Here is a 25,761-nt window from a genome sequence, read left to right on the forward strand (position 1 = left end):
TTAGGCTCCACTAATACCTCCCTTTCCTCACAGAAACATATATTGGATTTCTCCAGGCACTACTGTCTGTGTAAATCACACTTATTGCTGACTCTAAACTGGGTGTATGCTGATTGAATTCCCTAGTTTGCAGAAGAGCTGCACACTCCTCACGCTATCCGGCTTTAGCCTATGGTTGCATCTACTGATTAATGCTCCCCTTACGATATAAGTGAGGAAATTGTCAACCATGGCTTGTGAATTTTATTGTGAAAAGTACTAGTATCATCCATTTCTAGAGTTTTAATCATGCCTTTGTCACTGATGGATAGATCATACCAGATTTCCGCTGCAGGTAATCTTTGTGATTGCCTGTTGCTGATAAAAATCTCTAAGAGGTGATTTGGCCTTGCTGAAAACTTATATCATGGTGATAGAATTTGTTCCAAAATGGGGCATGACAAGCTGCAAAATTCATAATTTAGTAGCAGACAGCATCTTGTATGCATGAAATTAGACTAATGAACTGATGTCCACATACGTGCTTCTGTACTACATGGCACTTTACAGTCATTAGATGGTAGAAAGAAGCTTTCATACTCATTTGAAGGAACAGGTTCCACCTAGTTTACTGACAGAGAGTACAATTTTTTTCCACTGTCTTCTGAGGAATGGTTTTATTCAAAATGCATCAAGATTTGACCCCTTTTCTAAAACATTTTATTTGTTTATTTGTGGCATTTATATACTGCTGGACATAATAAAATCTCTCATTTTAATACTCATTATTGAATTACTGTTGACCTTTTTTAAATAGGTGAGGTTGCTCTGTTTGGCTTATGCTGCAGTGTGAGAACTTCCTAACTAGCTATGATGGCTCGCTTTTCTTGGCTAGCCATCATATTGCCATGGATCACAAAAAGCTGATGGCATAATCCAGGGGTGCTGAATCTCTTTCACCCTGAGACCTAATTCTATTTTGGAGCAGGTCTCAAGGGACACATTCCAGTTGTAGGTGGGGCCAAAGCCGGGGCGGCGGGGGGGGAAAGTAACAGCAACATATTTTAGCATAAAGCTTTTGCTGCTAGTTACTAAGCTTTAGGAGCGGCATTTCAGCCTTGTAGAATCATCAGGGAAAAGCTGCAGAAAGTTCAGGAAACCACCAAACAATTGGTGATAGGTAGGGATGTACGAAAGTCACTTACCTTTTCGAAGGGTGACATTCGCGGTGGGGGCGAGGCGCTCTGTACCTCCCCCTGAAATTCTGGCTGGGGGGGAGGCGCTCCGTCCCTTCACCCTGAAATTCTGGCTGGGGGGGGAGGCTCTCCGTCCCTCCCCCCCGAATCCTGGCCAGCTGGCTCCGCAAATGGCGGTAGGGGTGGACGAAAGTCACTTACCTGTCCTCGAAGCTTGTTCGCGGTGGGGGGGAGGTGCTTCGCTGCTCCCCCCGTGAAGTTCAGGCCGGGGGGGGAGGCTTCCCGCCTCGCCCGGCTGAAATTCAGGCTGGGGGGGAGGCGCCTCGCCTCGCCTGGCCGCGAACTAAAAAGTTTTTTTTAAAAAAAAAAAACAACGCCCCCGTGATAGGCTACGTGACGATTAACGTAGCCTATCACGGCTAGATTTGCAAAGTCAGCCGTGATAGGCTACGTTAATCGTCACGTAGCCTATCACGGGTGACTTAAAAAAAAAAAGCGCGTACGGATAATGGTGGCCCCCATAGCGTTGCCCTTATTTTCGCCGTAGTCTACGTAAACATTTACGTAGACTACAGCGACCAAATAAGGAACGGGAATGGTGGCTCCCTATGGGGGCCACCATTATCCGTACGCGCTTTTTTTTTTTAAGTCACCCGTGATAGGCTACGTGACGATTTACGTAGCCTATCACGGCTGACTTTGCAAATCTAGCCGTGATAGGCTACGTTAATCGTCACATAGCCTATCACGGGGGCATTTTTTTTTTTCTTTGATTGCAATGGTGGCGGCAGCAGCTGGTCGAAAGACCAGCTGCCGCCCCTGCCCCGGGCGAACACACGCCGAACCGCCAGCTGGACCCGCCGCCGGGAGGGACATTCGGCTAGGGGTGGACGAAAGGCACTTACCTTTCGTTGAAGCTTGTTCGCGGTGGGGGGGAGGTGCTTCACTGCTCCCCCGGCGAAGTTCAGGCCAGGGGGGGAGGCTTCCCGCCTCGCCCCGGCTGAAATTCAGGCCGGGGGGGAGGCTTCCCACCTCACCTGGCCGAAATTCAGGCTGGGGAGGAGGCTTCCCGCCTCGCCCGGCCACGAACTCCATCGTTGTTTGTTTTTTTAAAAGAACGCCCCCGTGATAGGCTACGTGACGATTAACGTAGCCTATCACGGCTAGATCTGCAAAGTCAGCCGTGATAGGCTATGTAAATCGTCACGTAGCCTATCACGGGTGACTTTAAAAAAAAGAAAAGAAAGCGCGTACGCTAATGGCGGCCCCCATAGGGAGCCGCCATTCGCGTTCCTTATTTAGTCGCTGTAGTCTACGTAAATCTTTACGTAGACTACAGCGACCAAATAAGGAATGGGAATGGCGGCTCCCTATGGGGGCCGCCATTATCCGTACGCACTTTTTTTTTTAAAGTCACCCGTGATAGGCTACGTGACGATTTACGTAGCCTATCACGGCTGACTTTGCAAATCTAGCCGTGATAGGCTATGTTAATCGTCACGTAGCCTATCACGGGGGCGTTTTTTTTTTCTTTTATTGGAATGGTGGCGGCGGGAGCCGGTCAAAAGACCGGCTGCCGCTCCTGCCCCGCTCGAACACCCGCTGAACCGCCAGCCAGACCTGCCGCCGGGAGGGACATTCGGCGAAGGTAAGTCCCGTCCTGGGGGGGGTGCGGGGTGCAGGGGGGGTGCGGAGGATTTCTCCCCTAAACTTGTTCGGGGGGCCGAACATGTTGGCGCTCGGCCCCCCGAAGTTTCGGGGAGAAATTCTCCGCCATCCCTACATTCGGCAAAGGTAAGTCCCGTCCCGGGGGGGGGTGCAGGGGGCGGGTGTGTGTGGAGAATTTCTCCCCGAAACTTGTTCAGGGGGCCGAATGCTTTGGTGCTCAGCCCCTTGAAGTTTCGGGGAGAAATTCTCCGCCAACCCTAAATGGCGGCAGCCGTAGCCGCCGCCGTTTGCGTCCCTGCAGTCAGCCGTGATAGGCTATGAAAATGTTTACGTAGCCTATCACGGCTGATTTAAAAGAAAAAGAAAAAAATGCACGTACGCAAATGGCGGTGCCCATGGGCGCCGCCATTTGCATACGCGCGAGTTTTTTTTTTCTTTTAAATCAGCCGTGATAGGCTACGTAAACATTTTCGTAGCCTATCATGGTATTTTTTAAAAAATCTAGCCGTGATAGGCTACGTAAATCTTTACGTAGCCTATCACATTTTTTTGTTCTTTTTTGTTTTTTTTACTGGAAATGGCGGCGGCAGCAGCCTGTTGGAAGACCAGCCGCCTCAGCCACCGCTGCACCGCTGCCACATCGCTGCCGGAGCCGCCGCCGCCAGGAAGATTCGCCCAAGGTAAGTCCCGTCCCAGGGGGGGCGGGGGGGCAGACTGTTCCGCCACCGATTTCGGGGGGCCGAATGCGCTGGCATTCAGCCTCCCGAGATTCATGGCGAAACTCTCTGACATCCCTACTAATAGGGGAAAGGGCGGCACAGAAGGGGGCATGGCCATCTGAGGTACCCTAGGGAGCCAGATTGGGACTCCAGGTGGGCTAGATTTGGGTCTCAGGCCTGAGGTTCTGCACCCCTGCCATAATGGGTTTCCAAGCTTCTAACTTGATGGCGTTGTTCCTACAAGTATATGAAGCTGTGACAACACAAATGACAGCCTGTAGTAGGATGGGACATATGTGTTTAGTGCTCACACTCAAGGGAGGCAGGGTCCTTGGGGAGTTACACAGTCAGTGGTAAGTGAGGCAAGCGATAACTGTTAGAAGACAGGTAGTCCAGTGGTAGGGAGAAATAACCTAGTGGACTCTGTCAGGAACAAATGTCCTAGAGTGCGTGAATGCCTGCAGATCTGGGCATTTTGTATCAGAGTGTGGCACTGGATTGGCTCTCTGGTGTCAGTTGGCTCTACAGACCCAGGAAAATCTGGGTTGTTGTATGAATTAGGAATGTACAAGAATGTCATGTCCTATTCACAACCTCTAATGTGAATGTGAGCAGGAACTCATTTCTGGGGATTTTTTTACAATTTGCTGAACTTGCGTTCATGTTCAAAAGTGCACACTTCTACAAATGTGCATTGTGCCAGTTTTGCACTTTCCCACTTCAGCCTATTGGGAAATGCAAATTTTTGGTTGGAGGGAAAAAAGACACCCACATTCGGGAATGCAAATGAGGTTAAACTAGTTTCGAGGAAGAATTCAGGGAACTTCAATGAACCTCATGTTTGCCCATCCCTAGTATGAGTGTCCCAGCTTGAACTGCCTGAAGTTCCCTCTACTTGCCATGTGCAGGGAACACAATTACATTTACAAGACATGGTTTGCAGTTTCTTCACTTATATTGTATCTGATTTTCAGAGCTCTCAGTCTGAGCTTTGCCATGCTTGAAACTGCATTGTCTCCTGTGCTGTGCCTTTCACGATCTCTCTACACACTTTATTGTGCCGCATCACTCGTTTGGTGTGATTGCTGTTGGTTCTGTGGTAGTGCAGATGCAATACTGCCCTTAAGGTAAGGTGTGCTGACTGACCCAGAATCCTTCCATCTTTTCCCACATGCTCATTTGCTGGGCACACAGGTTATCTTGATATTATAGGCCAGACATGTTCAACCTGTCCTCCTCCAAACTGAACCTAGCTCGGCAGTCATGTATGGTGGCCTACCAGAAACCTGATAAATCTTCAGAGGTTCTTGACTCATTGGGACTGTCAAAATGGTGGTGGGGGGGGGGTTGTCAAAACATGTGGCAGGTTATATTCAGGTTGGCAGGTCATCAGTTGTGCAGACTTGCTATAGATTAATGATATATGCATTACACACATGACATGTTTTCAAAGCTTTTAAATTTTTGTTAAAGACACCATATTAGGCAATCTAATAAAAAAATAATAATTCCAGGCTCTTATCTATAGAGGATGTTTAAAAAAATACTTTTTTAAAAAAAAGTAAGACAGGTGGCAGAATCTAAAATGCCATTGCAGTTGATTGGACCTTAATTGACACTACTTAAGGTTGAAGACAATCCTTACAGTGGGTAGTATCCGATGTGGGCCTTCCACGGGAAGCCCAGGGCAATGCACCTGCGGCCACAATGTAGTGCCTCTGGGGGGAAGTGCTGCAATGAGTGGAAATGCTTGTGAATGGAAGGAATGCAACTTGCCCCTTTTGGAAATGAGCATTTCTGCTCATTGCATGCTTCCCCCTGGAAGTGCTACATCACAGCCACCAGTGGTAGGGGCTGTGAACGCACCAGCAGCAGTGAGGCCACCTACGTGCATGCCACTGCCAGCTGCCCTGGGCCACCCGCAGAAGACCTGCATTGGATACTACCCAATATCTGGTGTTATTTTTTACCCAAACAATTGTTTTCCACCTCATGCACAAGACAGATTTTCTCCTTCAGCCACTTCATTTTGTGTGTGCCCAGAAGCATTGATTGTTTTACTCTGTGCCTTAATCAATTACACTACTGTATTCAAATGCTTTAGAATAGAATGCAAGTGAAATGGAAAAATGACATTGCATCTGTCATCTCCATGTGTGACATTCACATAGAATTAAGAGTGCAATTGTATGCATGTTTAGGCAGAAACAAAGTCCTACAACTCCCAGCATGCCCCAGTAATATGATTTTTTTCTGTCAAAACCTGCATAGGATTGCACCTTAAAACATGTATGTGTGTGTGTGTGAAGCATTTAATAGATGTTACATTGTTTTAAAGGAAGCATTGTTGATTTGTGATCTTTCATGTACTGAGGGTACCAAACAGCTGTTTTATATTCTTTATAATGTCTATAAGGTTCGGCCCACCTATCATACTAAAGGACAGAGAAGGATTTTTAGTCTATACTATATAGACAAAGTGGTGACACTGACTTCTTTAGTTCCAGTGTCTTCTTTAGCCAAACATTTTTTGGAGGTTCTTGGGAATACTTCAAAAGCCTACAAAATCTGTTTACCACCAGCAACAGCAGCAGGGAGTGTGTGCACCAGGGGTGGAGATGGCTCTTGCAAATCACATTAAACATAACTCTGGGAGGAAACACGATCATCCAGCTATGGATGATGAGTTATATTCAGTCTGAGTTACTCACTGGAATTTAACTTCAAGATTAGAATGGAAACCAAGTCCAATATTTAAATCTCCATGTTTGAGTATTTGGGGGCCAAACTACTTGTGGCAGTGGCAGATTGTTGTGCAGATTTGTCACAGTCATGTAGAAAGCAGTGCTTGGTAGCAGGTCTGGCAGCACCACCTGGCACCTTGGCAATGGCCAGTGTTGATGCCTGTTGTGAAGAAATACCTGTACATAACTATTGGTGTTTTGTAGTGTTTAGTTTGTGTGGTCTCTGTGAGGCAATAATGTATCTGAGTAGGCCTGAGGCCTTGTTCAGTTACTGTCAAAGGCCTGTGTCATAGTTGCTTAGTAGTGTTCTGAAGAAGGTGGGGAGAGAGACAAAATCAGTTTGAATATTGTTAGAAGGGGCCTGGAGAAGGTAGCTGGGTAGAAAAGAGTGGTTGGGAAATGACAGTTAAGGTATGACAGTTAACAGTTCGGAGTTAGACAGAGTTAGTCTGTGGAGAAAGAGGGAGAAAGTCTGCTGATTGGTGCATGGTGTGGTAAAAAGGACTAGTCTAGGAGAAAGCTAAGGAGAAATTGAATTGCTTGAATATTAAGCTATTCTTTCTCTGTGCGATAATCTTAAGTGGCTGGTAGGGATGTACGAACCCCACTTACTGTTCCTCTCCACGGTCCGCTGGGGGGGACAGGTGATCCGTCCCTCCCCCCATAATCCTCCCCAGCCGGTTCCACTCTGTGCAAGTCCATGGAGCCGCCAGCTGGGGCTGCCCACAGCCAGACTTCCGTCCACTGCCAGGCTGCGGCTGCAAATGGCGTCCGGCGTAGGGGACACCATTTATGTCCTTGCCCTTTGCCATGATTGGCTATGTAAATATTTACATAGCCAATCATGGCAAAGGCAGGGACACAAATGGCATCCACTACACCGGATGCCATTTGCGGCCGCAGCCTGGCAGCAGCCAGCTACAGAATGAAGAGGACGGACCTGGACCAGCGGGTGCCAGGTAGGGTCTGTCCCGACCGGGCTTTGTGGGGTGGCAGGGGGGAGCAGTCCGTTCCGCCACAGACTCCGTGGAGCCAGATTCTAAAGAATCCGGCCTCATTGGAGTCCGTGGCGGATTTCTCCACCATCCCTAGTGGCTGGTGAAATTCAAGAGTAGAGAGAAGGTGTCTGTGTTATGCCAAAAGGCTGCCAGAAGATCTTTCCAGAGTAAGCTTATACCAGCAGGCAGTAGAAACCCAGATAAACCCAGATAAGCAGCCAGAAATACAACGGGAGGAGCTTGGGTGTCAGATCAGAGGAAGACTGTACCCAGAAGCTGCGCTGGACCTAGATTTAAGGGTATTTGGCCGGAGGTAAATGAAGTCCTTAGAGGCTTCCTGCATTGAGCAGGGGGTTGGACTCAATGGTCTTATAGGCCGATTCCAACACTACTATTCTATGATTCTAACAGCAACAGTCTCTCTCGAGTCCTAAAGAAGTGTCACTAAGCGGTCTTCTGAAAACGCCCCCCCAAATATTAGTATTCCATTACATGTAAGATTCCTTTTAATAAATTGCATGTTTTAATAGTACATCTTGTCTCCAGTGTTGATGCCCATCTCATGCCTAAGCCTCTTATACCACTAATATCAGCTACTTAAAGTATCCTAGCAGAATTGGTGGCAGAGGAAAAGAGATTGTGGAACTCTTGAATTAGTGGCAGAGAGTTCCTCAGGCCCAGAAATATCAGCATTTGCTCTAAATGAAAGCCCATAAATAAGGAAGCCCACTGATGGTGGAAGTAGTGGGGAGAGGAAACTTGCCATACCTGCCCAGGGCCTTCCTTCAAAAAAAAGAAGGTGCACCTTGGAGCCACCATTTTAATATTCCATGGTGCTCCAGAGGGACACTACACTGGGGGACATTATGAGAAATTAAAATGGTGCCCCCGGACCAACTGTTGCTGCCTACCCTTGCCACTGCTATTCACAACCAGGTAAGTCCAGATCAAGCTCACCAACATTGAAGGAAGCCCCACAGAGGATGATTTGCTGAAGGTTGCTTCAAAACCTGGCCCTGACCCTGTTTGGAAATTCCAGTCATAGGAACAAATCAGGGACTCAGGTGAGAATCTTCCCCCTTTACCTCTCTTCCCAAATACTTTTCTAGCATGCTGAAAGTAACCTTGAGGTATGAAGGGGTGTGTGTGTGTGTGTAACCGCAATATTCTGTGTGGGTCTTTTTCTTCTTAAAATCAAAAGGCTACTCTTCTCACAGCACAACACACACACACTCACACACTTTTGATAGGATTGTGGCAGTAGTGGGATTAAACACATGGATCTGTCACTATCATGTTTAGTTTGGCACCCAGTCTCCAAACATACAGTATAAGTCTCTCAATAAAACCAACTGGATAGTCTTATGCAAGTATAAGACATTGACGTTTTGTATATTGAAGGTAAAACACATTAATAATTCTTCGACAATAAGCCCAGCAATTAAGAACGTCTGTCTTGTAAAGTTCCTACCTCAAAACAGCTCAGAGGATGACTTAAAAGAGAGACTGAAGGAGTCTGGTTGCCATGTAACAAATTTAAATTGTACATGAAAAATGAATGTGTATTTAGATTCCTATTGATATGTTAATGCTCTTGACAGTGCTTCAGTCTCTTAATTGGAGATTATGAAGACTTGCTGCAAATGCATATTTACAACCAGGATAGTGTTTTATTCAAGGATCTGGTTAATTTTAGAGTATGCTTTTCAATTTGAGTAATCTATCTTTCTCTTTTCCTTTTTGTGTGTGTAGTCTTTTGCTCTTCTGAGTTCATATTCTTACTGAAGCAATATTCTCATGGCAAATAAAAACTTATTTATATTGTTGGTTATTTAGTCTTCCAGGCAGTGGCTATGTAACATTAATTCTTTGTGCAGGGATATTTTATTGGATTTGACACAGGAAATAACAACAATAGAGAGTGCCATGGTTCAGTCTTTTCTGAACTGTGCCACAGGGAACATAGGGAAGCTGCCTTATAACAGGTCAAAGTATAACCCTCTTTAGTCTAATCCTGTGTAAACTCTACATCTGAGGAGGTGGAACAAGGATGAGTGCACTAGTTCTGCCCCCTGTCACCCTCTTCCACAAGGGAATGGAATTGAGTGGTTGGAGAAGAAAGATGGAGGAAGAGAAACATAGATATAGAAGGTAGAGAACCCTCTTATTGTCTGGATGGGTTAGTTCACACTGAGAAGCAATTTTTAAATGGGGGACAGAAATGAAAGCTTCCCACAGAAATGAATGGAGAAATTCAATATTTTAGTGTAGATGGGATTGCGCACCAATATGTTCACCCCACCCCCCAATGTAGCAGCAAACAGAAGAGTTCCTTTTCTTTCTAACTCAGTTCTTATTTAATTTGAAAGCTTTCAAAATAACCCAATTAACAAATGCAAATTTCAATGCAAATGTAATTCATCATTCCCTCTATTTGTGCTATTCAAGCTGTGAGTTCTATTGCTCATGTAGCCAAAACCTCACCATTCACACACAAGAGGGACATATCAGCAGGCTCAGGGGAACTCCAAGGTTTGCAGAAATACAAGTATGAGAAATCTTTAGGACAAAAAAAAAGATTAAATGGCACATTGAAACACTCCCAACAGAAGTTAAAAACCAGTCATATGTTAAAAGCTTGGAGAAATCTAGAGGTCTTAGTCTAGTGCCTATAGGACATCAGTTTGCAGTTTGCCTCAGGCAATCCTCCCTGGAGAGAGAGTTCCCTAAGTCAGTGTAAGGAATGAGTGAAGATTATGCATTTAATTTGTGAGTATTTCTTAGCATGACTGAGTACAGTTGACTGTTATACTTACAGCTAGGCATGTCCCTGGGGTAACTAATGAGATTGGAGCAGCCTGACCTTGTTTATATCACTACATTCTTTGGCATTTCAGGCAAATAGACATCTGGCAGTGATGCCACAGGGTTTATGGAGCTTTTGAATGCAGAGTTTGACCAGGCTATTCTGGAATTGTTGGTCTTCTTACACTATCCACCAGTCATGTACCACTTGCCCACCAGCTAGCTTCTGTCTTGTTATTTGTTTACTGAACACTTACCATGCAATGTTCTTCCTAGACCAGCCTTTTTGCCAAGCCAACCATGGACTCATTTGATCTGTGCAAAATTATTTGTTGGTGTGCAACAGCTATTTCATAAAGGTTTACCAGCTTGTTTACAATTTTCTAGCATGGAAAGATTGAAATTGTGTTGGGATTTATTACAACCCAAACTGGATTTATATATCGATATAGATCATACTTGAACTTTTAGTTCAGAGATGAGCTGTTTACTTCAAAGGGCAGATTAATCGTATTTTCTTCAGAAGACTGTGAATTATATGGGAAAACTCAACCACTGTTTGTTGTGACCAATTATCTGTGGAGGCCTTTGAGCCAAAATAAGTGGCATTTGCGTGAAGGGCTCTTAACGTATACACTTATAATGATAGCACCACTATCTTTCAGCATTTTTAGTTGAGAAAAAACAGAAACAACTAAGTTCTTAAGACATAGTGTGACACCTTACTAAAAAACATAGGGGTATATGAAACTGTATAAATTCACACAGGAAAAAGAGATACGAAGACAAATGCATTTTTGTTAAAAAAAGAGAACATACTGTCACATTTTACAAGTTTATAATCACTCAGTGTACCCAGCAGTGTCCTATATCCTCTCCCTATATACCTTAATAGAATTTCCCTACTCTCTGTCTCACCACAGACCATGTAATGAATGAAGAAAAACAGAAAGGGGTTTAAAAGACAGAGGGTAAAGAGACCTGAATATAGATTCCTGTCTTCTTTCACTACTTTTCTAGATCTGGTTCCTCCTACCCCAGTTGCATATTTTCTCATAAAGACTCACAAAGCTACACTTAACCTCCTTCAATGTGACCTGTACTTTCCTGGCTTTATATGCTATTTTCCCCCACCCCTTTTCTGGCTAGTTTGATCAGATCAATCAACCCACACTTGTTTTCTGGGACAACCTCCAGTCCAGACCTCCAATGATGCAGCACAAAAGTTGGCCATGCCACCGTGTGGACTGAACATTGTTGCCCTTATTTTAATTTCCATATCTGGGCAGGCAAGCATGTACCAAATGAACAGGGACCTAGGATATCCTGGAGCTCATGTGCCATGCAGATCAAAGCAGAAAAAATAAACAACAAACAAAATCATAAAAACAGACACATGGCTAAAAATCAAATGCAAATAACAGTTCTGTCAATTTTCTTTTACAATAGCCTCTCATCAGAAGACACAGAAGGCAGTCAGAACCACAAATATTTATTTAGCAAATTCTGTGTAATCATCATCTTCATAGCAAATAATCACGGTTATGATAACTATTTTATTATTTTCTGCTCATATCAGAATTTACAGTATTAAGATTTTAAACAATTTACAATTTTAAATAGCAAATGTCAGTAGAACAAAAATAAGGTAACACATCATAATCTTTTAAATTAATCTGAACTATGCTTAATCTTAAATCTGGTTTGGGTCCTAATTTAAATCTGAATTGGACCCTAACTTTTAGGTCTGTGAATGGAAGGAAAGATGGAGTGATCATTGATGTGCTCATGTTCACAGAAAGACACGTTCTGTGAGTGCAACTTTCCTTCTGTTAATGAAGGCTCCTTCTGTTCATGGAGTGAAAATATCTCTATGCTAAAGCCCTATTCAGGCATCATGGCTCACATGTTCTGTCAGTGTGCAAGCAGAGAGCAGGGTCATACAGAGTAGCCCCTCCCCTGATATCTGATTGGCCCCACCCCTGATGTCCACGTGTACCATGCAAACAACTGGTGGGAGAGAGCTCTACATGCAAAGGCTTCTACATGTCATAGAACTCTGGACAATCAGGGTTCCAGATTGAATGCAGATATTGTAGACACTTTATCTGCAGATTCCAAGGGGCGGGGCTAGTCCGAGTGCATGGCACTGGAGGTTGGCCCCAGTCCCCACCACACATTGATAAAATTCATGAGCCAATTTGCTTGACTAGGGCTTGGTTTAGTTTAAGCTCGGATTCAGTTAGGGCTCAATCCTATGCATGCATAGACAGAAAAAGTGCTATATGTTGGCTGGGGAATGCTGGGGGTTGTAGGATTTTTTTCTGTCTAAACATGCATTGGGTTGCACTCTATGTGTCTTTACTGTTCCTTAAAAAGGTTCCACTGCTGCCACACCGCCGCCGGAGCCGCTGCCGCCAGGGATATTTGAACAAGGTAAGTCCCGTCCCAGGGGGGGCGGGGGGGGGGGCAGACCGTTTCTCCACCAATTTTGGGGGGCTGAATGCGCTGGCATTCGGCCTCCCTGAGATTCGTGGAGAAATTCTCTGACATCCCTAGTTTGTATAAAACATGTAATATATGCATGTGTGTTTGTATATAATATATAATGCACACATATACACACTCCTAACTTGGACCATTGCATGCTCTTGGAATGGAAAAGCGCAGAGTATCCATTTGCTCTTGGCATGATCAGCTGAGAGAAAGAACTGGGCAAAAAAAAGGGCATATTTCAAGGGTGGAGAGCAAGGGTAATTTCCTGTTGTGGTGCTTCTCTCTCCTCCCCCCGCCTCGAGTTCTGCGGCCTTCTTATGCTTAGTTTCCAACTACTCCTCTGCCTCGGTGTGTGTATATCTGCCCTGGAACAGGACTTGGGTGCCTAGGTCACCTCATTTTCTGCCATGCCCTGAAAAGGAGATTAGTGGGAAGCAAAAGGGGGGCTTGGAAGGGGGTGGGGGAGAGAGAGAAAGAGAGAGAGAGAGGGGGGGGGAAGAGTGGATGATGGTGGTGATGGTGAGAGAGAATCTGCTTTCTATTTTCTCCTGTAGATTAAATGCATCTGGATCCCTGTGGAAAGAGCTTCCTTTGGCCACTGTGGTGCAAGTTTTCCCAGAGATACAGTATTTCTATGGGGGAAGGGAGAGAGCGAGCGAGAGTGAGTGAGAGCAAAAGAGAGCAAGCACAATGAAAAAGACTTCTCTCCTTGCAGAGAGGGGCTGCAGTTTTTAGACAGAGAGAGAGAGCCTATAAGCAACTTTTGTTGTTGAGAGAAAGAAAAGGGAAAAAAAGAGGAGGGAAGGGAGGGAAGCTCAAAAAGAACTGTTTAAGCAGAAAGGAGACGGATGATGGGATCGAGACAAACACCTCCAGTTTTCTTACCTGTGGTATTTATGGAAGAAGAGTAAGCAACAGAGAGCATGTTTCTTACAATAAATAATAATCCAGCTGGTTCTTTACCCCTGTCTTTTAGATTTATGCCTTTTTAAATGGTGTGGGTGTTCTGTCCACCACCTCGGAGTTCTAAGACACTTACAATGATTAACCTTATTTGATTTTTTTAAAATGCAGATCCAGAAGCTATAAAGAAGGGATAAACAGCTGGGTATGGGGCATGGCTGGGTACAAACAGTGTCCTATACTGATGGAAGTTAATGCGGCCTCAGTTCATCTCGTCCATCTCCCTCAGCCCCGCCCCACCCCCTGCCACCCCATTCTCTTTTCCTCCCTTAGAAATGAAAAGGGGGGAGGAAACAGAGGGGGATAAGGAGAGCTGCAGCTCTCAGAGGAGGAGGAGCCAGGACTCTGTGGCCAGGAGGTGGGAAAGTGGAAAAGGAGCCGGATCTGGCCACACAGAAGCGAAGCCAGTCTTGTCCATCGAGCTGGCAGCAACAGCAGACCCGGGGAGATCCCTGAGCAGTGCGATTCCGCCCCCCACTGCCAGTGCCACGAAGAAACTTCCTTTTTCTTGACCGCCCTCTCCCCGCCCCCCATGGCATAAAACTTCTCCAAACTTCCCCAAGCACTGCCCCTGCAGCAGGGTCCTTTCTAAGCCCGGTCTAGGTTCACAGTGATAGGCTGGGAGTGGGAGGGACCTGGCTGAGACCTGGCCCTAAAAAAAGTCCCAGGCCTTCGTCCCAGTGAGACCTGTCACCCCTGCACCCCTGCATGTAAGGCTATTGTTGTACCAGAGGCAGTATGCCTATGCACACCAGTTGCTGGGGAAGATGGGCAGGAGGGAGCTGTTGCACTTGTGTCCTGCTTGTGGGTTCCTAGTTGACAGCTGGTTGACCACTGTATGAATGGCATGCTGGACTAGATGGACCCTTCGCCAGATCCAGCATGGCTCTTCTTAGGTTCTTATTATCCATGTTTCACCAAAATATAATTAAAAAAAAAATAACACCCATTTAATTTTTCCATTGCTTTCTTTTTAAAGTCTTTCCCCCCACCCATCTGCTTTCCAGATGATCTATACAAGTGATCAGCCTTTCAGATAAATCACTGAATTAGCATTAATGAGCCCATCACAAATGTGGTCAAGCTTCTCCCCTTCTGAATTGTTCTCTCCCTGCCAACCTGAACAGGCACAGCCTGCAATCTATTGCTTTCTTGTTATTTTTCATTGTGCTGTTCAAAGATCAATAAAATAAAAGGCCTGCTTTAGCTGCCCCTCAGGATATTAAATGTAATGAGCAATAAGTCGGAACATTTTTTTAAATGACTGATTATGATTAAGGATTGATTCAGCCATCAAAAGCAACGGCTAACAATTCTGTACAATGCTCTCAACAATGTTAAGATTAGAAAGCATGTTGTGGCACATTTTTTAAAGTCACCTTGCAGCTGACGTAGTCTTTATAAGTGCCATATTCAGAACTGCCAACTTTGAATTTAAATATCTATTTTCTCAACAGTAGGTTGGACTGCCACAAAAGGGGACCTGTGACCTCTGTTGACTTCCCAGTCCATCTGCGTGTTGTTCCATACAGTATCCCATACTGTTCACAAGGGTCCCTCGGGATTTCAGAGGAGCACAGAAGGTTGCGATGGGAAGGGGGAAGGAAAGGGTTGAAAGACCCATTCTGCTGCAATTTGGGTTTAAGCCAATATTCCAATATTGTCTTTGAACAAACATTCACAAGGCAATTTACAGCAACGAAGGGCACAGTCCTATGGCCACTAGACAGCAGCTAGATGGCCAGAGGATTTTTTGGTTTCTGAGAACTGAGTTCAAAGCCAGTGCTCTGAGGTCAGTTCCCAGAAAACTGATTCCCCCCCTCCCCCCCCACCTCGTAGGCAGCGCTGTTGGTCCCTGGCTCCGCACTCATAAGAGCAGCGTGGAGTGTGGAAAGGGGGGGCATTCCTGGGTACGGGGACGAGATGGCGGAAGCGCCATTACAATGCTTCCTATGAGCTGTCCACCCTCCCCCCATGCTCTGAGGTGCCCTGCCTAGACAGCCAAAATCAGCTGTCTAGCTGCTAATAGGGTGGCCAGAGCATGAGGGAGAAGATCCCCTCTGAGCTTCATTCACCCTGCATTAGATAGTTGGTCACCTATGAGTTCGGAGGCGGCTGACTATCCCCATAGGATTGTGCCCTAAAACTTTTTCAAAACTTCAAAAGCAAACATAAATAACTTTTGATGTCACAAATACTGCCCCCTTTGAAGGGAACAGGAAGTAGGAATGGATGAATCTGTCAGTTTTGGTTTCTCTCAATTTCTTATTTTTTCTAATCTTACCTTCATTTATACTCAAACTTTGAAAATGTATCCAGTCTTAAGTTCAGTTCATCCTACCTTTTAGAATTTGTTTCTAAAATTTCACGTGAAAATTCTTGTGCACATTTCTCCTAATTCATGCATTTTGTATGTAGTTTTTCCTAATATGCACATTTTTGCAAGCCATTTTCCTAATATAATGTATTTGGAACATTATTTCCCCTAATGTGCACATTTCAAAGGATAACTGAGTTTCAGTTTGCATAGTGATTTGAGACCATGAAATTAGGTAATGCAAACTGAACAAATTTCTCTCCCATCTGTACCAGGAAGTACAATCAAGTCAAGCAAGGCCAGCTCAGGAGCAGAGTTAAGACGGAATCTGGATGATTGTGGGTTGAATCTGATAGAAGAATCTGATACTGATTACCATACTAATACTGATTACCATATTGATGGACCCGCAATTATGGAATGCTGTCCCCAGCAAGGCTTGTCTGGTGCCAACATTGTCATATTTTCAGTGCCCGGTTAAGATTTTCCTCTGTTGCCAGGCATTTGATGGAATATGATGGGCTGTTTAATAATCACTTGAATTATTTATGCTCGTCACTGATGCATTGTTTTATGGAATGTTTATATTTTAATGGAAATTGTTTTAGCTGTTTTAAATATTGTATGTTTAAAATCTGTTGTGAGTTGCCTTGAATCTTTTTTGAGAAAGAAGCCTAAGAAATCATCGTCATCATCACCATCATCATCCCGATAGGACCATAAAATGATGATCAGAGCTGGCAAAATTAACTGATTGCACTGACAATGGGCAGTATCCAATGCTGCCCATCCACAAGTGGGGCCCGCCACCACTTCTATTCCATGAGCAGCCAGCTCTGCCAATTCTATTGCACAAGTGGGATGCATCACTTGTGCAACAGCCAGCCCAGAAATGTCTAGAATGGGGCAAGTTGGTGGAGGGCCTTATGTGAACTCTGTGACCTCCCTTGTTCCAGAAATAAGCATTTTCACCCATTTCAGGGCTTGCCCCCAGAAGCACTAAATCTCTGCTGTGCAAGCAGTGGACACTACTTGTGTAATGGAATAGGTAGGTCTGGCCACTTACAGGTTGTCACCATTGGATACTGCTAGGGATGGGCAGATTACTTACCCAATTCTGGGTGGGGGCATCCGCTGGGGGGGTGAGGTGATCCCTCCCTCCCCCTGGAATCCTCCCCAGCCGGCTCCACTCCACGGCGAGTCCGCAGAGCCACCGGCCGGGCCTGCCTGCAGCCAAACTTCTATCCACTGCCGGGCTGCAGCCACAAATGGCGTCTGTTGTAGCAGGCGCCACTTGCATCCTTGCATTAGCCGTGATAGGCTACATATATATTTACGTACCCTATCACAGCAAAGAGTAGTGATGCAAATGGCATAGCAGATGCCATTTGCATCCCTGCTCTTTGCCGTGATAGGCTACGTAAATATATACGTAGCCTATCACGGCTAACGCAGGGAGGCAAATGGTGGCTGCAGACCAGGGCAGCGGATGGACCGGACCGGCCGACACCAGGTAGGGTCCATCTCAGGAACATTTCGCGAGGTGGTGGGGGGACTGCTCCATTCAGCCACGGACTCCGGGGGCCGGATTCTAAAGAATCCGGCCTCATTGGAGTCCGTGGCGGAATTCTCTAACTTCCCTAGATACTGCCCATAATTTTTGCATAAGAAATTCTGGTAAAGCTACAATTCTATGAACAGTGACTTGAGAGTGTCTTATTGAACTCAGTGGCCCTTACATTCAAGAAACGTGTATAAGATTAAACTGTTAGGGCAGCACTACACAGCAAAAATACGGTGCAGAAGGCAGAGGCCAACAAGTGAAAGAAACAATTATCTTGAAATTAATTCTCAATGTATTTCGAACATGCCTGGTTTCCCTCCCTGGGGATGGGGGGCACACTAACAGATGAAGATAGCAACTTCTCTAAGAACAAGAGGCCAGAGCAGAATGATGTTTTCTCTAGGGATGTCAGAGAATTCTGCCATTGACTCCAGTGAGGCCCGAATTCCCCCCGGAATCCGTGGCAGAACGGCCTCCCCCCCCCACCACCCCATGGAATCCCCCTGGGATGGAGCTTACCTGGTGGTGGATGCGGCTCTGTCAGCTCCGGCTGGTCTCCCGGCTGGCTGCGGCTGGGCTGCTGCGGCTGCAAATGGCAGCCGTCGTAGTGGCCGCCATTTGTGTCCTTGCAGTCAGCTGTGATAGGCTACATAAGTATTTACGTAGCCTATTACGGCAAAGAGCAGGGACGCAAATGGTGGCCGCTATGCCATTTGCGCCCTGCTCTTTGCCATGATAGGCTACGTAAGTATTTAAAAAAAGCAGCCAGCCATGCAAATGGCGTAGCGGCCACCATTTGCGTGGCTGCCTTTACCATGATAGGCTACATAAATACTTACGTAGCCTATCATGGCTGACTGCAAGGACACAAATGGCGGCTGCTACGACGGCCGCCATTTGCGGCCGCAGCCGGAACTCCATGGAGCCAGAACTCCATGGAGCTTCATGGAGCTGCTGCTAAGCAGAGCTGGCCAGGGAGGATTCCCCGGGGAGGAACGGAGCGCCTCCCCCCACTGCGGATTGCCCAGCACAGAGCCAGGTAAGGCTTTCGTACATTCCTAGTTTTCTCCTACTTGTTCTGTTATTCAATAACTGTAAATCAGAAAATGATTTCTTTAAACATTCAAACTCAGTGCCAAGGTTTACTTCTTATCAAGCAATTGGGCAGAATACCACATGCATATTGTTCCATATATGTCTTTGAGGAAATAGAATAGAAAGGCATTCTTTTAAATGGAAGCTAAAAGACTCAGGAAGGACTGAAGAGTATCTCTGTGGAAACCAGATGCTCGCAGGACCCTTCTGCCATAGCGCGGTGCCAAAAGTTTCTCCCACATTTTTTTTCAACCAGTCTCATTCAATTTGTTAAAAGAGAAATTGCTTTCAAAAAGAAGTTCAATACTGAAGAAATTTCAAGGAAATTCCCAAGGATTTGGTTGGGGTTTCTTGGGCTTACCTTATTTAGGAAGTGGCCAAAGAATGAGCACATAAGTGTTTTCATTGTACAATCATTTCTTTGGCAGCCTGTAGCCTCCTCAGCTCCCTACACTTCAAGTGAAGCCCAGTGGAAGTCATCATGATCTAATTCCTCCCTCAGGGCTTTTTCAGATCAGGACGTGCAGGAAGCCTTGGAGACCGGCTGTGATTAGGTAGGGATGGCGGAGAATTTCTCCATGAATCTCGGGGAGGCCGAATGCCAACGCATTCGGCCCCCCGAAATTGGCGGTGAAATTCTCCACCCCCTGCCCCCCCCCAGGATGGGACTTACCTCCTGCGAATGTCCCTCTCGGCGGCGGGTCCCGGCGGGAGTTTGGCGGCGGTTCGGCAGGGGTGGCGGCCGGTCTTCCGACCGGCTGCCACCGCCACCATTACAAAGTAAACGTAAAACACACACACACACACACGTGATAGGCTACGTAACGACTTACGTAGCCTATCACGGCTAGATTTCCAAAGTCAGCCGTGATAGGCTACGTAAATCGTTACATTGGTGCCGCCATTTGGTGCCGCCATTTGTGTACATGCTTTTTTTTTTCCCCCAAAAGTCACCCGTGATAGGCTACATAACGATTTACATAGCCTATCACAGCTGACTTTGGAAATCTAGCTGTGATAGGCTACGTAAATCGTTACGTAGCCTATCACGTGTGTGTGTGTGTGTTTTTACATTTACTTTTTTATTTCGCGGCCGGGGGGACGGGGCGCTTCTCCCCGGCCTGAATTTTGGCAGCGAGGGATGGGGCGCCTCCCCCCCAGCCTGAATTTCAGCTGGGCGAGGAGGGGCGCCTCCCCCCTGGCCTGAACTTCAGGGGGAGAACCGAAGCGCCTCCCCCCCACCGCGAAGCAAGCTGCGGGACCAGGTAAGGGACTTTCGTCCATCCCTATGATTAGGTAAGTTCAAAAACACCACCAAAAGATATTCAACATAAATTGTAGACTATCCTGAGAATGACACAGAGCAATGGAAGCCGCTTTCAGGGGGGACGAAAACTTTCTAGAAATTGGGGGACAGATTTTGGCAAAGCACTAACTCCATCTCATCCTCAGAGCTTGACACAACACTGCCCCCCTCCACCTCACACCTGCATTGTGGTGAATGCAAACTGAGGGCCAGCCTGCCTACACAATTGATGCTGTTGCAGCACCCCCCAACCCCCCCTTACCAACAGTGAAAGAAGCTGTGCTACAAGCCCTGCAAATGGGGAGCCCTACCTGTGAGAAACTGTTGACAATTTCTCCGTCCCCTGGAGAAATTTAGTGAAATTGTCTCCCAAATTTCTCTGCCCACAAATAAGGTGGAGAATTTTGAGACGCCATCTGTGCACAGCTCTACTCTGCCATGCCTATGGCTCTGTTGTGAATCACAGCCACAATAATTATTCCCAAGTGGTTTGTATGAAAGCTTAATTCCCTTTAGAAGCATGAATGCACCTGATCCATTCTCCTGCCTCCTACAGTGTATAAAGTAGATTTAGCTCTGAATAAATTTATACTGAGTCTAAAGAAGTTGATTTTAAATTCAGATGGAAAGCAAACGTAGGCAGACCTGTTCCTGCTTCCTGTGCATGACTCAGCTATCACCCCCAACTCTTTATTGTATTTATTTTCCAGTAAATTTTCAGATGAAGCATTGCTATATTTGTCTTCTCTTTCTTTCTAATTACATAGTGCCTAAAGATTACATTATTTTCTTGGTGCCTATAATTTCCAGTGAAAATAAGCCTCAGCTCTGATGTCACTGAAGTTCATCATGAGAGCTTCTGGAACTGATTCTGTTCCCAGATTAATTGCTATAAACCAGGAGAACACCCAGGCCAACATCAGTCAGTCACTGAGGGCCAAACCAAACATTGCTTTTTAATTCCATATCTAGCAGCTACATCTACTTTCATTTTTACTATAGAGTAGGTGCAGGGGGCCAGATCCAGATGAGGACCCTAGTGTGGGAGGTAAGGGGGGCTTTAAGATCCAGATTGGGAGCTCTGCGCCTACTCTAGAGTTGTTGTGTGTGTTTTTTAAGCATAGCTGGTAGGTATGAATTTAATGTGGTTTCTGTCTTGGCTCTTTGGGCTAAATACTGAAGGGAAAAGGCAACACACAACATTGCATTAACAGTCTTCTTCTTGTGCAAGGTGGCTTGCCCTTTCTCCTGAACCTGTTCTGGGGGGCACCCAACCCTGCGGAGCAGATTTGGGGTGGGGGTGGGGCTTCAGGGGGGCAGATGAACAAAACTAGATACATGACAACAATGCAGTGATTACTTGAAGCCAACATGGATTTGTCAAGAACAAATCCTACCAGATAAATCTGATCTCATTTTCCGACCAAGTAACCTCCCTTGTGGACTGTGGGAATGCTGTAGACATAATATACCTCGACTTCAGCAAAGCTTTCAGCAAAGTGCCCCATGATATTCTGATGACCAAACTAGCTCAACGTGGGCTAGATGAAACAACGGTCCGGTGGATCCACAGTTGGCTACAGAATCGGACTTAAAGAGTGCTTATCAATGGGATCTTCTCCAACTAGGGAGAGGTAATGAGCGGGGTACCGCAGGGCTCAGTCCTGGGCCCAGTGCTCTTCAACATTTGGAGGTGCAGGGAATGCTGATCAGATTTGCAGATGACACAAAATTGGGTGGGATAGCTAATACTTTGGAAGACAGAAGTGATCTTGATAGACTGGAGCGCTGGGCTAAAAACAACAGAATGACATTTAATAGGGATAAATGCCAAGTTCTGCACCTAGGAAAAAGAAACCAAATGCACAGTTACAAGATGGGGAATATGTGGCTCAACAACACTACAAGCGAGAAGGATCTTGGAATTGTTGTCGATCACAAGCTGGATATGAGCCAACAATGTGATGTGGCTGCAAAAAAGGCAAATGCTCTTTTGGGCTGCATTAATAGAAGCATAGCTTCCAAATCCCGGGGAGTACTAGTTCCCCTCTACTCAGCACTGGTTAGGCCTCATCTGGAGTACTGTGTCTAGTTCTGGGAGCCACATTTTAAGAAGGATGCAGACAAACTGGGGAGGGTTCAGAGGAGGGCAACAAAGATGACCAGGGGACTGGAAAGAAAGCCCTATGAAGAGAGACTGAAAGAACTGGGCATGTTTAGCCATGAGAAGAGAAGACTGAGGGGAGATATGATAGTGCTGTTCAAGTACTTGAAAGGTTGTCACAGAGAGGAAGGCCAGGATCTCTTCTCAATCATCCCAGAGTGCAGGACACAGAATAATGGGCTTAAGTGACAGGAAGCCAGATTCTGGCTGAACATGAGGAGAAACTTCCTGACTGTTAGAGCAATACGACAATGGAACCAGTTACCTTGGGAGGTGGTGGGCTCTCCCACACTGGAGGCATTCAAGATGAGGCTGGACAGCTATCGGTCAGGGATGCTCTGACTTGGATTCCTGCATTGAACAGGAGGTTGGACTCGATGGTCTTGTTGGCCCCTTCCAACCCTACTATTCTATGATTCTATGATCCCAAACCACCATTTCAGATTGGCAAAATGGGGGGGAGGCCTTGTTACTGGGGAAATGCTCCTCCAGGAAATGAAATGGGCACCTCACTCCCAGCTGAGAACTTAGATATGGTGTAGGGATGTTAGAGAATTCTGCCATGGACTCCAGTAAGGCTGGATTCTTTAGAGTCCACCCCCCCCTGGAGTCTGTGGTGGAACGGAGCAGTCCCCCCACCACCCTGCGAAATTTTGTCAGCTGTCCGCTGCCCCACAAATGGCTGCCCCAGTCTGCAGCTGCCATTTCCATTCCACTTTAGCTGTGATAGGCTACGTACGTATTTACGCAGCCTATCACGGCTACTGCAGTGACGCAAATGGTGTAGCAGCTGCCATTTGCATCCTTGCGGTAGCCGTGATAGGCTACGTATATATTTACATAGCCTATCACGGCAAAAGGCAGGGACGCAAATGGTGTAGTGGTCGCCAGTTGTGTTCCTGGCTTCCTGCCTTTTGCTGTGGTAGGCTATGTAAATATATACGTAGCCTATCATGGCTACCACAGGGACAAAAATGGTGGCCGCTACGGTGGCCGCCATTTATGGCCGCAGCCCAGCAGTGGACAGAAGTCTGGCTGCAGGCGGCCCCGGCTGGCGGCTCCGCGGGTTCCCTGCAGAGTGGAGCTGACCGGGGAGGATTCTGGGGGGGAGGGGTGGATTGCCTCCCCGCCCCAGCAGACGGCCCCAGTGGAATGGAGTAAGTCATCCATACACCCCTAATATGGTGTGTCGAAAGGGATGTCCAGGGCCAGGAGATATCAAGCTGGGGGCTAGAAGGGCTTCCAGTTGGCCACCTTTAACCTAAAGAAAATAGTTTCCCTGGTACTTATAAATAGAACACATTGTGACAACTTTTTTTTTTAAAGATACATATATATATATATATATATATATATATATATATATATTCGAGATGTTCCCAGATCAAACCTTCTCCTCAGCAAACTGTGGATTTACGTAAGGTGGCTCACTAAATCAAGAATTCTTATATTTCAAGTATATTCCTTTGCAACTGGGCAATCCAATCAGTCATTATTATAGAGCAGGGCACACATAGGGATGGCGGAGAATTTCTCCCCGAAACTTCAGGGGGGCGAGCGCCAATGTGTTTGGCCCCCCGAAGAAGTTTCGGGGAGAAATTCTCCACCCCCCCACCCCCCGCACCCCCCCCGGGACGGGACTTACCTTTCCCGAATGTCCCTCCCGGCGGCGGGTCCCGGCGGCGGTTCGGCAGGTCTTCGACAGGGGCAGAGGAGGCAGCCGGTCTTTCGACCGGCTGCCGCCGCCGCCATTCCAATAAAAGTAAAAAAAAAACAAAAACGCCCCCGTGATAGGCTACGTGACGATTAACGTAGCCTATCATGGCTAGATTTGTAAAGTCAGCCATGATAGGCTACGTAAATCGTCACGTAGCCTATCATGGGTGACTTAAAAAAAAAAAAGCGCATACGGCTAATGGCGGCCACCATAGGGATCCGCCATTCACGTTCCTTATTTGGTTGCTGTAGTCTACGTAAAGATTATGTAGACTACGGCGAAAATAATAAAATTATTTTCGCTGAAGTCTACGTAAAGATTTACGTAGACTGCATGGACCAAATAAGGAACGCGAATGGCGGCTCCCTATGGGGGCCGCCATTTGCGTACGCGCTTTTTTTTTTTTTAAAGTCACCCGTGATAGGCTACATGATGATTAACGTAGCCTATCATGGCTGACTTTGCAGATCTAGCCGTGATAGGCTACGTTAATCATCACGTAGCCTATCACGGGGGCGTTTTTTTAAAAAAAAAATTTTATTTTGCGGCCGGGCGAGGCGAGGCGCCTCCTCCCCGGCCCGAATTTCGGCCGAGCGAGGCAGGAAGCCTCCCCCCCAGCCTGAATTTCGGCCGGGCGAGGCGGGAAGCCTCCCCTCCCCGGCCTGAACTTCGGGGGGAGAGCAGCGAAGCGCCTCCCCCCACCGTGAACAAGCTGCGAGACCAGGTAAGTGGCTTTCGTGCACTCCTAGGCACACATCCTTTTTGGTGCTTAGGGTTGCATGTTACACTGGCTTGGAGGTAGACACACATATGCACGCACACACAGACATGTGCATGCACACACAGACATGTGCACGCACACCCACCCACACACACACACACACATGCACACACCTACACACAGAAACATGCATGTACACACACATACACGTGATACTGATATGGACTGTTCTTTCATCACTGCAAGCAGAGATGGAAAGAGCAATCTGTATGAGGACCTCTGGGGGAGGGAGCAGAGAGTACAGGCAGAGGTAGGGGGAATTCAGCAGTGGTGTAAGGTCAGGGCACCCTTGGGACGATGCAGTAAAGACTTGTGGGGGGGGTATGTGCCCCTGGGCTGTAGGTTGTGCATGTCTTATAGAGGTTTGAATACACATTTCAACCATATCTTTGTTTTTCCATATTATCTTGTTTTCTTTAAGGATATTATCAAATATATCTTCAGGTAACTTGCATCATGCCCCCTTCATTCCTCCGATTGAAGTGTGCTCTTTTAGTTTCTTTCTTATCTGTCTGGGTTCTTTAAGTCCTGAGATGGCAATTCTATTCCCCCTTACCTTGGAATAATCCCCACTGAACTCAATGGGGCTTACCTCGGAGTATACATGTATAAAATACATTAGGTGTGGGCAGCTTGTGGCCCTCCAGATATTTTGGCCTACAACTCCCATGATCCTTAATTCAGAAACAGAATGAACAGAATTATGGCTAAAAATGTGAAAATGACATGGACCATTAAGAGATAGACTTGCCCATCCCTAGCTTTGACCCATGATGTAGGCCAGCCTTCCTCAACCTGGTGCCTTTTGGATGTGTTGGACTACAACTCCCAGCATTCCTGACTATTGGCCATGCTGTGCCTGTCTGCACATGATGGAGTTGTAGTTCAACACATCTGGAGGGCACCAGGTTGGGGAAGGCTGATGTAGGCTAATCCAAAGAAATTTCAAGACACTTGCTTTATTTTTAAAGATGCAAACAATATTATCATATTTTCATGGCATAACTTACCCATTTGGAGAAGGTATTTATCTGGAATAAAGCAGTCATGGCCAGTGTTTGGAGTCAGGGGGATCTGACTTGTCAGAACACGTTGTAAATAAATTTTGTTAAGCTGAGAACTTTTTTTCCCCTACTATAATCTATGTTGGGGGAGTGTTTTTTGTTTTTTGTTTTGTAATTTTATGCAGATTCAAAGAAATGCCTGCTTACAAGACAGAAGCAAATCCCCAAGACAGCAATAAAATATT

The sequence above is a fragment of the Heloderma suspectum genome, chromosome 3, assembly GCF_057233095.1.
Source record: "Heloderma suspectum isolate Gila_16-S chromosome 3, 16-S_ref, whole genome shotgun sequence".
Lineage (NCBI taxonomy): Eukaryota > Metazoa > Chordata > Lepidosauria > Squamata > Helodermatidae > Heloderma > Heloderma suspectum.